This window comes from Chiroxiphia lanceolata, chromosome 3, assembly GCF_009829145.1.
Source record: "Chiroxiphia lanceolata isolate bChiLan1 chromosome 3, bChiLan1.pri, whole genome shotgun sequence".
In the NCBI taxonomy this organism is placed as follows: Eukaryota; Metazoa; Chordata; class Aves; order Passeriformes; family Pipridae; genus Chiroxiphia; species Chiroxiphia lanceolata.
In genome coordinates this window covers 73,381,390-73,395,598 of record NC_045639.1, presented here as the reverse complement: position 1 = coordinate 73,395,598, position 14,209 = coordinate 73,381,390, and positions in this window count along the sequence as shown.

Genomic DNA, 14,209 nt, shown 5'->3' with positions numbered 1-14,209 from the left:
AGTGAGTAAGATATGAAGAGGTCATGAGGTGTAAAATGTGAGATTAAGAGTCATGTTTTAGTGTGAACTCATACCTATAGGTCAGAAAAAAGTATCAAAATTTTGTTTTTATTTTATTGTTTTAGTGAGAACCTCATTTGATTTAAAAGCTATAGGCTGTTGTAAAAAAGCTGTAGAATGGCCACAAATTTCCCTGACTTGCAGTTCGCAACTATTTCCATGTTCCTGTTTCAGTCTGCCTCTGATCAGAAAAATCAAGTGTAACTCACAGAAAGCCTAATTTGATGTTAAAATTGAGGTGATTTTTACCATACAGTTTTGTCTTAAATGTGAAGACAACAGAAACACTTCTATGCTAAAGTAATACTGTTTATGTTGATTTCTATTTTTTTGTGGAGTTGAATTAGTCCTTAAAATAATTCTAGCGTGTCCTAAGTAATTGTCTACAAATAAAGATAAACAATGGTGGTACAGAAATTTCCACTTTTGCTCCTAAATATCAATTAAATAGCTATTTATAAGAAAAATGCTTGTCTCAAAACATCAGTTACGATTCATCTGTTCAGTTTTACTGAGGTTATGTGATAATCTTGATCTATCAGTAAAAGAAGAGCTGTGCAACAATTTACAAATTGATAATAGATCTCTGGTGGTCAGCTAAAGCTCTCATTTCTGACTTAAGTCACATGATGCCTTAAGCCCCTAATGGCTTTTTATTTTTCTAATATTTGTAAGCCTTGTAAGTTTTATAGGTAGATTTTAAAAGCAACAGCCTTCACTCCCTTGCATCCCTTTCCCTGTAGTACCCTTGTTTACACATTCCTTAACCCTCTTACCCCATTCTATGCTCCCTATATCACTCCTACCCCCGAATCCAGTAGAAATATTTAGTCTTTTGTCAAGGCAAGGCCTAGATTGTTCTGTCAAGGCAGAACAGCATATCAGGGCCTAAACCACAGAACATGGTAAAAAACTGGGTGACTATGTACCCTTTGTGCTCTGATGATGGTGAAGGTGATGAAGTAGGTGGTCCCGAAATACACCCCAGACCTATTTTCAGGGGGTGGACCCGGGGTGGTCCAGAGTAAAGGCCACAGGGTGGACACATCTGGGATTGGATGGATGGTATTATAAAATGTATCATCTCAGGCACGGCCTGCGCATGTCTTGTAACATCTTTTGCCTTGGCGTAATAAACCCTTTCTTATCTCACCCCTAATTAACTGCTCCGGGAGATTTTTTTCAGCACCATAAATCCCACGGCAACACACAGAATCACAGAATCACAGAATATGCCGTGTTGGAAGAGACCCACAAGGACATCGAGTCCAGCTCCTGACCCTGCACAGGACCATTCTCAAGAGTCCCACCATTACACAGGTGAAGTCAGTCTTCATCAAAAAACCACAGAACTTTAACAATTCTAGATAAGATAGTTTTACCTTAACATTAAAATAGTTTAGTGCAACAGTGTTGCAAAAAGGACAAAATAATGACTGATGTCTACTATAATTATCCTGAAAATCCAGACTATTAGAGTTTTAGACAACCTACTTTTTACTAGATTCATTGAATAATGATGAAATATTTGGCAGGAGATTAAACAAAAGTTATTTGGCAGGAACCCAGGCTAATTGGTTTTCCTTATCTCCAAGACATTTATAGCACGTGTAAAAGCAAAAACATATCAAACAATGTATTTTTTTTCGCTTAGCTAACATCACAACCATTTTTTTATTCCTTTTTTTCTAAAAACGTTCTAAATGCACTGTACTTACGTCTGTATTAATGTTTGCTGAAGTAATCATGTGCAATATGAAACATAAGATTCCTCGTCCATAAGATATGTATGAGGAAAAAATACGACTTTGAAAACAGGAAACTATTTATAGCTATAAATACATTCCATAGGAAAAGGATAAACCCATGAAACATAAAAACAATCTGTGGAAAAGAAATGTTTTTTTTGAAGAGATTTTGAAGGCCTTTCACAGAGATCATGGCAGATACAATGACCCTGTCATCAGCTATCAATGAATTCCTCATATAAATAAAGAGAAGAAATAAAGAGAAGGAGAGAGTCTAACAGATTTGTTTTGGAACTGCTTTGACCCCAAAGTGTTGTGTGTTGGCAATCCTTTTTTAGCAACAATGTCTTTGGGACTGGGAAATCTTCACTCTTGAGAGGAATCTCTGATTTATTTTATTTTTTTGCCCCACAGCTGAGTTCTACCAACCAGTCTACAGCCAGATGAGGTACATAACAGAAGTATTTTTATTCTCAAAATACAGTAGAGTAGGTGAACAGTACCAACATCTCTTCATTTCCCCAGTGAAAAACTTGACTTAGTGAGAACTTTGATTTTGATTATTGGAAAGCGGTACTTCTGTACTGTTTCCTGGCCATAAAATGGCAGATCTGAAATCCTCAGCAGACACACAGTCATTTTAAGACAAATATAACGGGGAATTCTCTGCTCATGCAAACAACTCACTTCAGTACTTCCTAATGCCCAAAGTAAAAGAAGATAAAACATACCATCAAATTGCACACAGTTCTACAGACCCACATTGCATGGTATTTTTTACAGAAAGGGTTTTTAATGTTAATCATGAAAATAAAATGCATAAAGACATAAGCAGGACAGTGTTACTGTATAAAGTTGGTGTACAATCAAACACAAAACTGGGCATGAGAAATTGCTTGGATTTTTATCCTCCATTTAGAAGATTTTCAGTCTTGCTAATCCTTGGATACCATAGCTATTCAGCTAAAAATATTCTTTAAATGAGGTATTTTAAAGTTAAAATCTAATATAAGCAAAAAAAAAATCTACATGACTTTTGCAGACATTTGCTTTGAGGCCACTAGAAATTAATCATATATGAATCAACACCTTCAACCTCTCCAAAACAACAAGTGGGTAGCAAATGACTTCAACATTCAGCACTGAATATGATTTTGCTAGTCCTGAGGGCCAGGTTATCATTGTCTATATAAGATAACTAGTAAACAGAGCTCAAATGAACCACATATGAAACATTGTGTTTAAAAACCCACAATTCTATAAAGCTATGAAGTGTGGCCTATAAAACTTACAGAATGGATATAAATTTTTCAAACTTGCAGAGTTGTTACAGAGGCTGAAACAAGTTTTCACAGGTTCTGCTACACTAAGAATCTTCAGTGTGAAATGTGAAAATTAACATTTTTATAAATAAGAAAACAGTTCTATAGCAGGAAATCACCCAAATACCACCAATATTGACATATAGGTGCTACTCATTGCAATTTTATTTAGCATTAATCAAACAATGTTTAGTATATAATGAAGTTTTGTTGGGTTTCTATGTTTGGGGTTTTTTTTTAAGTGGTCTGAAGCTGATGCAATCAGCTTTATCAGTTATGTGTGATAAACTGCTTTCATCAGTAAATCTACTGATCTGTGCTTTATGCAAAAAAAGCTGTCCTGTGTCTGGTCACCTTGAAGCCTACCTTGTTAGACATCTAAAAGTTGTCGGCACTGTTGTATAAAACACAGAGCAATATAATAATGTGTACCATTAATATAATGTATTAAAGTGTATGAACATGTAGAAGCAGCCTCACAATACTGGAATGGTTTGGATTTGGTTAACACGTACAGATCAGTTTGAGAGTCTATGAGCAAAGAGTTCTGTGGGAGAAATGTGCGTGTATATTTCTTTATATACAAGTCATGCCCATTGGAATTTCCAGTGTTGCCACGACAGCTTTTGTTCTCACAATTTGGCACCTCATTCATTATTGACTTTCTAATTTCTGCAGTAATAAGTAGGCAAAGATGAGAGTGATTGTAAAAAGTAACCTCATTTATTATATAACCTTGAACAATTACCAGAACAGCACATCTTCTGGGTGCACAAAAAGGTACCACTCTGTGACTCCGTTATACTTAATCCAGATCTCAGGCTAAAATAAATAGTTCAAGAAAAAGTTCTCTACTGTTCTTGGAACCCTGGAAAAAAGAGGTCATTCTGAAAGAGTAGTGAATCTGTAAACTGGTACAAGGCAGAGTCAGCACAGGTGAATACAGAAATTTAGGAAAATTAAACAAAAATATTTATTGAATATATATAAAATGAGATTTTATTTTTTTTTTACTACTGAAAAACAGTTTAGGAGTAGCAGATACTGCATATGCCAGGGAATCACAGAATGAACATTCATGCTGTTCCCCCATCAGATACTGCATGTCTACAAATACTTATAATTATTTTCATTAAATGTTCTCCATAACTGCTTGCCAGGCTTGCTGCAGCTATCAGCAAAGGACCAATAAAATAGAATACAACTATGAGGCTGAAGAGCATCATTTTGTTTGTAAATATATCATATTAGAAACTAAATATAGAAAAAAACAAAGTTTTGAATCTGAAATATCACATTATGGTAAGTAAGTTTGGCTGGGATTTAAAATGAGTGTTGACACAAAAATCATAGATCAGCTAGCTTGGAGATATTGTATTCCATCTTCATGAGAAAAGACAACATATGATATAGGTTATTTTAGCAATACAAGTGCAGCAAAGGTACACAAGCCATGGAATATCTGTTCATTTTTTTAAAATATCATGTGAATTTGTAAGTATTACCCTGAACTGTGACTTAGGTCATACAATGTGCTTGCTTTTGGAAAAAAATATTCTAGAAAATAATAACAAGAATGCCTTCTACAACGTAGGAAATATTAAAGCTAAAATGACAAATTGATTTGGATTGAAATGCTCCTTGAAGGCATCGTCCAATTCCCTCACCATGGGCAGTGGCATCTTCCACCAGACCAGGTTGCACAGAGCCCCATCCAACCTGACTTTGAACAATGGAGCATCCACAACTTCTCTAGGCAACCTGTTCCAGTGTCTCATCACACTCGCAATAAAGACTGCTATTCTTATGTGTAATAAAAATACCTTTTCTCTGCTATCCAAATTGAGGTTTTTTCCTGTATTGGGAAGATTTCCAAAACATTCTTATTTATTACATGATCAGCCATTTTCCATACTAAAACTTTGGCAGAACATGGAACAGCTTGACTTTTCATTCCAAAGTGGAGCTGTTTGTAGTCATGTGACCTTTTTCCAGGTTACAAAACACCTTAATTTTTCTGAGGGGATAAATGTAGTCAGATTCTTACTTAATGGTTAACTTGATATCTGTCCCCTTTAATATTTGTATTTGCTACAGGCAATAAAATATTATCTAGTTGTTTTCTTTTTTGGTAAATAAGAAAAAAAAGTGATACAATCTACTTTATATGACCTCTATGTCAAAAAACTCATTTTATAAACTTGTCTTGATATCAACAAAGTCAACAAGCGTGCTGAGATATCTGAAAATCCTAATTTTTTTCTACCAGTCAAGCCATCATTTTCCAATAAAGAAAAATAAATAAAATGCTTATGCAGCTAAGCTGTCTATATTAAAGTCTCTCCTTTATTATAGACAAGCTAAAGACACAATGCTCAGGACAGTTCAGAGGTGAATTCATGGTGCTTAACCTGTCATGTTTCCCTCTGATACAGACACATACATGCATATCCACACAGAAATGCACATGCACATCTACATGCATTTATACATATAAAACGCAATTCAGATTAGTCCCTTCTTTTCTTTGCAAAATCACAGTCATTGCAGCACTTGATGTCAATTAAGTTTGTTTTAGTCTGGTCTCCTGATGTGTTTCAAGTGCTGCTGAATGCATTCCACAGATTATGATTTTGGTACCGTTAAGTAAAATGACAGAGTTTTTACAAGCTATCTATCAGCTATGATGCACTGTCCTTTTTCTTGCAGCTCCAGACTGCTCAGAATTAGGATGTATAATTTTCTGACTGCTATAACCCAAGGGAACCTATCAAGGGTTTCTCCATCCAATGGTATGCATCATTTTCTTATTTCTGACATATTTCCTAGCAAATTTGAAAGTGAGCTCAGCTGATATTCTCAAAGCTCTGTTAAATAATTGGTAGTTTACTAATCTGTTTTTCAGTTTCTTAATGGTGAAATATTAAATCTAATCAAGTTGGAGGTTGTCCAACTTCTGTTATAGTTAAATATAATTATAAGCATTTAGGCAGGTTTTGACTGTTTATGTACAGCTTTAATACTTAGCTTGGCTCATCTGAACCTTTTTGTCATAGCTTAATAAATATTTTTCTGCATAATTTCAGTTAACTTGCTGTTACTGCCCTTTGTGAGACTATGTTCAGGTAAAGTATATTAACAACAATTTATAAACAGTATACCAGGTTTTTTTCTTATTATTTCTAACTTTTAAAAAAGAAATTCCTGTAAAAGTAAACAGATTCAGAGCTGTAATGAATTAATTATGCTGGAGATAATTCATGGTTAGTATTAAAGCCATCATATAATTTCCTTCCAGATGAACACATGCCTAAGTGTGTCCCAAAATAAGAAATTATCTGAACGTGGATTTGTACATATACTGGGTTGTTTTCAGTTAATTTACATCACAGTAAGAAAATAATGCAATATTTTATACTTCATCATAACTTATTTTTTCACCAGGAGAATTCATGATCCAAGAAGTTGTCTTGGTTTATACATATTCTTTCCTATGCATATTCAACAGGAAAAAAGTTTAAACAGTGCTGGTATTCCACAAGGAAATTCAGGATCAATTAGGATCTGTGCTGTGCAAACTGAAGGGAAAACACAAAGCAAGGAGAAAGGTAGAAAAAGGAGTTAGATTTTTCTTTTCATACTAAATGAAATAAACTGTTCTCCTTTGGAAAATCCACCAACTTTCTAGAGTAAATGTATTAATTATATTTATCTAAACTACTTTTTCTGTATATGGGTAGTTATTTCTGAAAATACAAACTGCATTAATTCTTTCCTTTCTGGTAATACAGATGCGTTGCATATTGGCAAGAACTTTTATCTTCATTTATCTTTTGAACCTCTAATGTCCTGATTCCAGCAAGGATAGGGTTAATTTTTGCAGTAGCAAGGAGTTGGCATGGCTAGAACCCAGAAAGTTACTCTATACCACCTCACATCATTGCTGGAGGTGGTGGAAAGGGAGTCTTCTGGATAGAAGGTGTTCTACCTGTTTGCATAAGTGTAGCTGAGGGAGTGGTTGGTTAATGCCAGTTCTGAGCCAGAGGGAGCAGTTGCAGTAGTGTGGGTGTGGTTGGGTCATGTCAGGCTCTGAGGTGAGCATTTTGCATGTGAATCACTCTCTTCTCTTTTTACACTTTTGTTATTAATAATGTTGCTGATATTGTTTGTTTTCTTCTCTCATTCCTGTTTCCAGTAAATTGTTACCTCAACCCATGATCTTTACCTTTTATGCCTCCAGTTCTCCTCTCCAGCCCACCACAGGTAGAGAGGAGGAGGAGGAGGAGAGGGAGTGAGTGAGTGAATGAGAGTGTGGTCTGGAGAGTCTCAGTGGGAGCACTAAATTGGAGGGTACCATTCTACCATTGTAGATTTTTTCTTATTTTAAATATATTCATTGTACTTCTATCTTTTCTTTAATCAAACTCCAGGTTCTCAATTTATGAATTGTACATCCATAGTTGAAAGAATTCAGCGTGCTTTTTATTTCCTTCTACATGTGAAAACATCAGGACTGAGAACTGATATGTATTTTCATTTTATTTCTCTGTATAAACTCAAATTAACAGCTACTGCTTTGGGGGAATCAATAGTGCCCAAAGATCAATTAATAGTTTTCCTTCTTTCACCCACATCTATAACAGAGGTGACATTGTGTATGTAATTTGCATATACAGCTGAGAAAATACAAAATAAAGTGATTAAAAGTAAATTAAGTAAACAGTCCATTCTAGACTCCTGGGTAATTAGAAAACATTGGTTTTGATAGTTATATATTATGCTTGTGCATGTACTGAATTTAAATGCCAATGATAATTTGTTTACTACTTAAATTTTACTTTATGTTGCTCACATATTTATTACAAAATATGAGAACATATATTGTTGAGCACAAACTGCTCAACTATATTAAAATAAAAATATTCCTTGCTATATATATATATATATCTCTCCATCTTATCATTATTCTAGATGTAAGTCTTTTCAAACTGTTTACGTTGCTGCAATCTTTATAGGGGTATCACAGGACTCCAATATTTCCACAAGCAGTATGTCAGCAGCTAAACAATTAAAAAAAATATTGGTGATCAGTTTTAAAAGAGGCTTTTGGAAATTCTTGAAGCTATATATCTCTCCTGGATCCTATGTTCTGATTTTGCAATGTTCTCTCTCGATTTAAATCTATGACTAATTAGCTGTTTATCATCTATCTTTTCTATCAAACAAGTAAAAAATATTAAATCTTCTGATTTAGTTTACAATAAATTAACCCCCCTTCCAAACAACCAAAAAAAAAACCAAAACCAAAAAGAAAACCCCACCAAACAAAAATCCTGAAAAGAATTAATAAAGCTTACTGCCTGTTTTGCCTAAGGAAGCATTTCTTTTCTAGAATAATTTTAGTCTGGATGGCAAAATAAATCTGACCTTAATGTGGATAATCTGCAGTGCCTGAGTCATCATGTTCTTTCCTGAACAGAATGTGTCTACTTTTAACACTTCTTCCCAAGTACTCTTGTCTTTCAGGAAATCGTGGGACCTTTGATGTGTGAAATCTCTGATAGGTTTAAAGTTAGAACTGTAAAAACATTGATACAAATCTTCTAAAATATTCATAAACAATTAATTTTATATAGGCAGATTCTCTGCTCTGTAAGAAATTGGTCACCTGAAACAGAATTAAAAGAACTGAACAAGAGTTCAACTGCATGCTTCAAATGTCAGCTTTCATTTGGACTTTCTTTAATGGAAATGAATTGCACTTTTCAGAGAGATGTTGATTTTGTAATAAGATAGATAAGTAACACCTTTGGGATAAACCATCTGGTTTTTCTCTTCATTCATGATAAAAATAGTTTGGAGGAGTACCTCAGTGTATTTTCTTAGCTTCTGTGGAAAGCTAAACCTAGTTGATATGAATCCTAGTCTTTATAACTAATGACATACACGAAGATCTACAATTTGTAAGTGAACACAGATATGCAATTTACCTAAGCAATGTATCATACACTGGCCTAGTCATTCCACGGGGATCAAAATGTTTTTGCATGAGAAGGAAGTCTTCAACATTCTTATATTGTACCTAAATATGAGTTTTCTTAAATCTGTGTGATGACAGGAGTAGTAAAGCTCAAGGCTTCTTTGGTTTGTTCATATTCTGAACACCTATAATTAACACTGACAAGTGATCACAACTAATGTAGCACAAATCACATCTCAATTGAGTACAGTTTTTACAATACATTGAGAACAAATTGAACAACTAAAAATTCAGCATCTAATAACATCATGTCAAAGGATAAAAGGCTGCAAGCCATAAGAGAAACCAGAGGAATGAATTCAGCAGTGAGTTGTTCCCTTTGAGTTTTCTCATCATCGCTCCTCAGAAATCATATTTTGACAACATTTTTTGGAAGCAAAGTCAGTTCTTAAGCTTTTTGTTCAGTTGTGTGTCCTCTCCTCTTTCTTCTATTCCCAGACTCTTAGATATCTTTGGGGAGATGTCATTAGAAGATTCTCCTTTGCCTGTATACAGCATCAGCATCTGAATGGGCTTCCTATATCTGCATGATACAAAACACAGTCATCAGTGGTGCTTCTTCTCTCATCCACCTTTAGGTGTATTCAGTAAAGTCAAGAGATACAGCATAGCATTTGCTGAAAGGCAAAGAGCAGTACCATACCTTTATCAAAAGCAAGAAAGACTTAGAATGTAAGCCTGGAAGAAACAGGTAAGCAACTGGAAAAAGGGAGACAAATATGTGATGGAAAAAGACAGCAGACATGTTCTGCAAAGATAAAAAAGAAAATGCAGGAAAAAATAAAAGCACATGTGCATTGGGGGAAATTCTTATGTCTACTTTACAAATACAGCACTATTCCCAGTTCTTTATTTGCATTGGGTGTGCAGCTAGAGAGTAGACAAGGATGTTCGAAATCAAGCACAGCAAAATGATTGCAAAATTATCAAGATTTTTTGTTATAAAATGGGAAAAGGAAGACAGTAGAAGAATGGAAGAAAAAGTATGAGAATGAGATGGAATTTAAAATCAATCAGTTAGCAATTAGGTAAAAGGCCTGGAGTAACTGTAATGATAAAGAAAGTTATGGAAGAGTAACAAAATTACAAGATAAGTGACTCAAACTATTTTTCCTCGGTTGCTTGGTTGGCAGTGTCCTAAAGTAACTGCTGTGAGGATTTAAATCTAGAGCAGGAGAGCAAGCTGAACTCAAGGGATGTAATGAAATGTTTTCCTAGAGAATAGCAAAATAATGATAGTAAGAAAGGAGATAAGAGAAATAAACCAATAGAATAGGTTTTAATCTCCTCACTAAGTATCTCAAGTAATTTTAGTGTATTTTGTAAATGATCTGTCTTTTCATGCATAAATTCTGTCTGAGGTTTTTCCCACATGCTGTCATACACACTGGTTAAGATGTCCAGAGATGAGCTCAAAGGTCTTTGGTAAGGCTCCCAAAGTCTTCCCATTCCCTCCTAAACTACATAAATTATCCTTGAGAATGAAGGCTGAACATCCAAGGCAAACATTCATAAGCTATGGGACTCTTGAGAATGTTGACTGATGGAACTGAATTACTTTTGTGAAGCAAAATTGTATTTCTTTTGCTCCAACCTGAAGTCTGTGTTATTGTTCTTTTCCACATAGGTCTTCTTAGCCTGAAAAGAGTCATAACAATTCCTAATCTCACCTCTGAACTATGAGAACTAAACAGCCTTATATGAAAAAGACAAGTCTTATTGTAAAGTTATCTGATTTGCTGGTTTTATCCACCAGGCATTTTATCTCTTCTACAGTGAAAAATATCACAACACTACATTAAAAAACCCACAAACCACTACACAAAGCTGTCTTTTTATATGTGTTAATATAACAGTGAATTTTGTCTCAGAAGTCAGAAAGCCTGACTATAGACATTTTTTTCACATTACAAATAAAAAGTGTATGAATTCTTATATTCATTACAGAAAAGAAAAAGTCAGTCTTGGTTACCCATGCAGTCTTTCACTGATGTCTTCTCTTCCATTTATGACAATCAACTCAATACATGTTTCATAAAAATAATAAAGTGAATAGTTATAGAACCATGTTTCTCTTCAAGGCATTAGAAAACCCGTGACACATTTCACATTAATACCTGTGACACAAATCAGTATATAATAATAATAATAATAATAATAATAATAATAATAATAAACCTAATGTAAGAACTTGGAAAATAAATATCTAAAAGTATTCTTTAAACTTTGAATTTGAACACCCAAGAGGCCAATAATGTGTTAATTGTATCATTTTTCAAAATACAGCAATAATACAAACAACAAAGTGAATTAAAAAAAAATTCAGAAAACAAGGCAAAGTAGAACTGGAAAGGGTGGATAGGGGAATAAGCACTTAAACTAAGATTACACCTGCAGGTGGCCTAATTTTAGGAAATAGTTCCTAGCAAATAACAATAAGAATTGTTGTAGGTTCTCTTCTAACAAATATGTTAGAATAGTAGTGGAATAGAATCTGTAGAACAGTAGTAATTTTGTTCTGCGAGTAATCTGACCATCTTGCTTATTTCTTGGTTTTTATTATATTTAATCATTTGAGGAATTAAGTACCCAATTTTTTTGACAGAAAATTATTCTTTAGCAGTTTATTATCTCATGTTAGTTTATGCTGCCTTCCTCTTTCCCAAAACCTTGTTTCCCAATGTCTATCATTCCATTTTAGTTCTTATTTCTCTGAGTTTAGAAAGAAAGTTTCTGGAAGAGATTAAGGGCAGAGAAACCTACTTTATGGTGGGAAGACACTAAGAAAAAAATCAGAAAAACCAAGTAACAACAAACACCCTCCCAATACACACACACAAAATTGAAACCATAAAAGTAATCTTTAAAAGTTCTATGGCTTCACAAAAAACAATAAAATTTAAAGACCATATTGGTACCTTTTATATTAAATTTGGCTTAATCAATCAAAAATAATGCACCGTTTTATAAATCAAAAGTTAGAAAGTATCGCTAGAAGAAAATGGTCTCCCATCATAGAATGTTACTTTATGTTTTGTGGGCTTGTGAAGAATATTAGGCAACATTTTTGATATGTTTCCTGTGTTACTTACATTTCCCTACCATCACAAATACTGACCTTCCTGTTCTACAGGGGCATTTTCAGCAGGAGGCTGGAAATCAGTCTGTCATCAGCCAACTAAAACCACTTCTCATAATTCTAAATACTGACCTCCCTTCTGTGCCTTATTATTGCTTTGCGGTCCTTTTTTTTTATGGAACTCAGATGCACATTCTTTTGAACTCGTATTTACCTACTAGCCAAAACAGTTCTATTAAGTCTGGTCTCATCTTTTAAGAACGTCTGCTCAGTGCTGCACAGTCTAATATGAACTGAACTGAAAAAAAAAGTGTCATATTACTTACAGGCTTTCATTATTTATGCCAAAGGTGTGACAGTTGTTCTCTGAAAGAAGTATTAATAGGCCCCTATTCCTCATATTTTTCAGATACCCTGACAGTGTTTACAGATTAGTCCTACGTCTTAGTTTCAAAGCTAATTAATTGTGGAGAACACTAAAGACTGCAGTAAATTCTTCCCCAAATCCATCAGAGTCTTACAATTAACATTCATATTTTTCAACAGAGTGGGGGTGGACAAGTCTTATCAAAATGAGTAAACAATCCACATCAAAAGGCATGCATGAGTTATATGTAGGTGAATGTCCTTGTACCTTAAGCAACTACCCATTAACAAACTGTGGAATTCCAAGTGGCAGTGGATAGCCTTTGGGTGTTGCCAGCTGGAGCTCCTTCCTAGAGCTGCCATTACACACATATCCACAACCTGATATCTTTCCTAGTGTGTCAGGCTGCTAGGGTAAGTAGGGTGTTCAGGAGTTGTGTGATAATACTGTGTAGATAGAAAGCGATGGGACTCAGGGTCAAAACAGATACAATTCTTTATTAAAGAAACTAAATTTCTTCAGGCTATTGGCCTGTTCTTACAAAACTATGTCACAGCATGCCCATCAGCATTTACTTACTAGCCAATAAACAATTAAAAAAAAAATGAACATTTGTATCACTGACAGGAAAATCAGATGACATTCCAGATTTGCTTTCAATGAAGAATAACAATGAAGGATTCCTCATAATTAAACCGCAGAATAATTTAGAACAAACAAGCCCTAAGAAGTACTGCAAATGTGAAGAAATGTGCTGCTGAATAGTATTTGTTTGCAAAAGTTAGTGATTGGTAGCCTGTTATGCTGAAAATGCACAAAATCAATATAGATATAAAACTCTGGAGCAGACTGTGTCAAAATTCTTCGATTAATCTGAAATAACTAGGATTGCTTAGTATTATTATATGTATGCCACTATCCCCAAAATGCCACTGGAAAGTCTCATAATGCCAGGCAAGAAATTACGAGGGACAGAAAAATACACATGTCAAGTCCAAATACAGCTGCTGATGGAGGTGGAAAACTTCACAGCTATCTCACACCATTTTTATCACTAGAACCACTTGCAATTCAGAAAAGATATTCAAAGCATAAACCTAGTGTAAACAGATATGAATGATACAAAAGTTAAATCCAGAATGCTTAAATACTTCTTTTAAACTAAGTCTGACTACATGTTAAGAAAGCAGGAGTCATAGAAAAGTTATTGACAAGAGAAAAGAAACCCAAGCAAAACAAAACCAAACATCTCAAGCCTAGACACCATTAAGCTTAAATCAATGTTCAGAAAACTAGTAAAAATGTATGTTGTTTTGTAACTACCAAACTAGAAGGCAGTGGTGTCCACAAATGAGTTTCTGTTAATAGTGTTGACTCTTCTGTTCAATGAGAAAACAACTGAAAATTATTTTGGACATCTAAATAATTTTCAGGTTTCCCCTACTGAAGACCTGAGTAGAAAGTTGAATGCATTTTCCACTTAACTATCCTCTTACTTAGTCTATGAGTTATTTCTGTGCTACCTTTACTTGCTTTTCTAGAAAACACTATGATGATTTGATCAGTTAGAATGTTTTACATCACAAAAATATT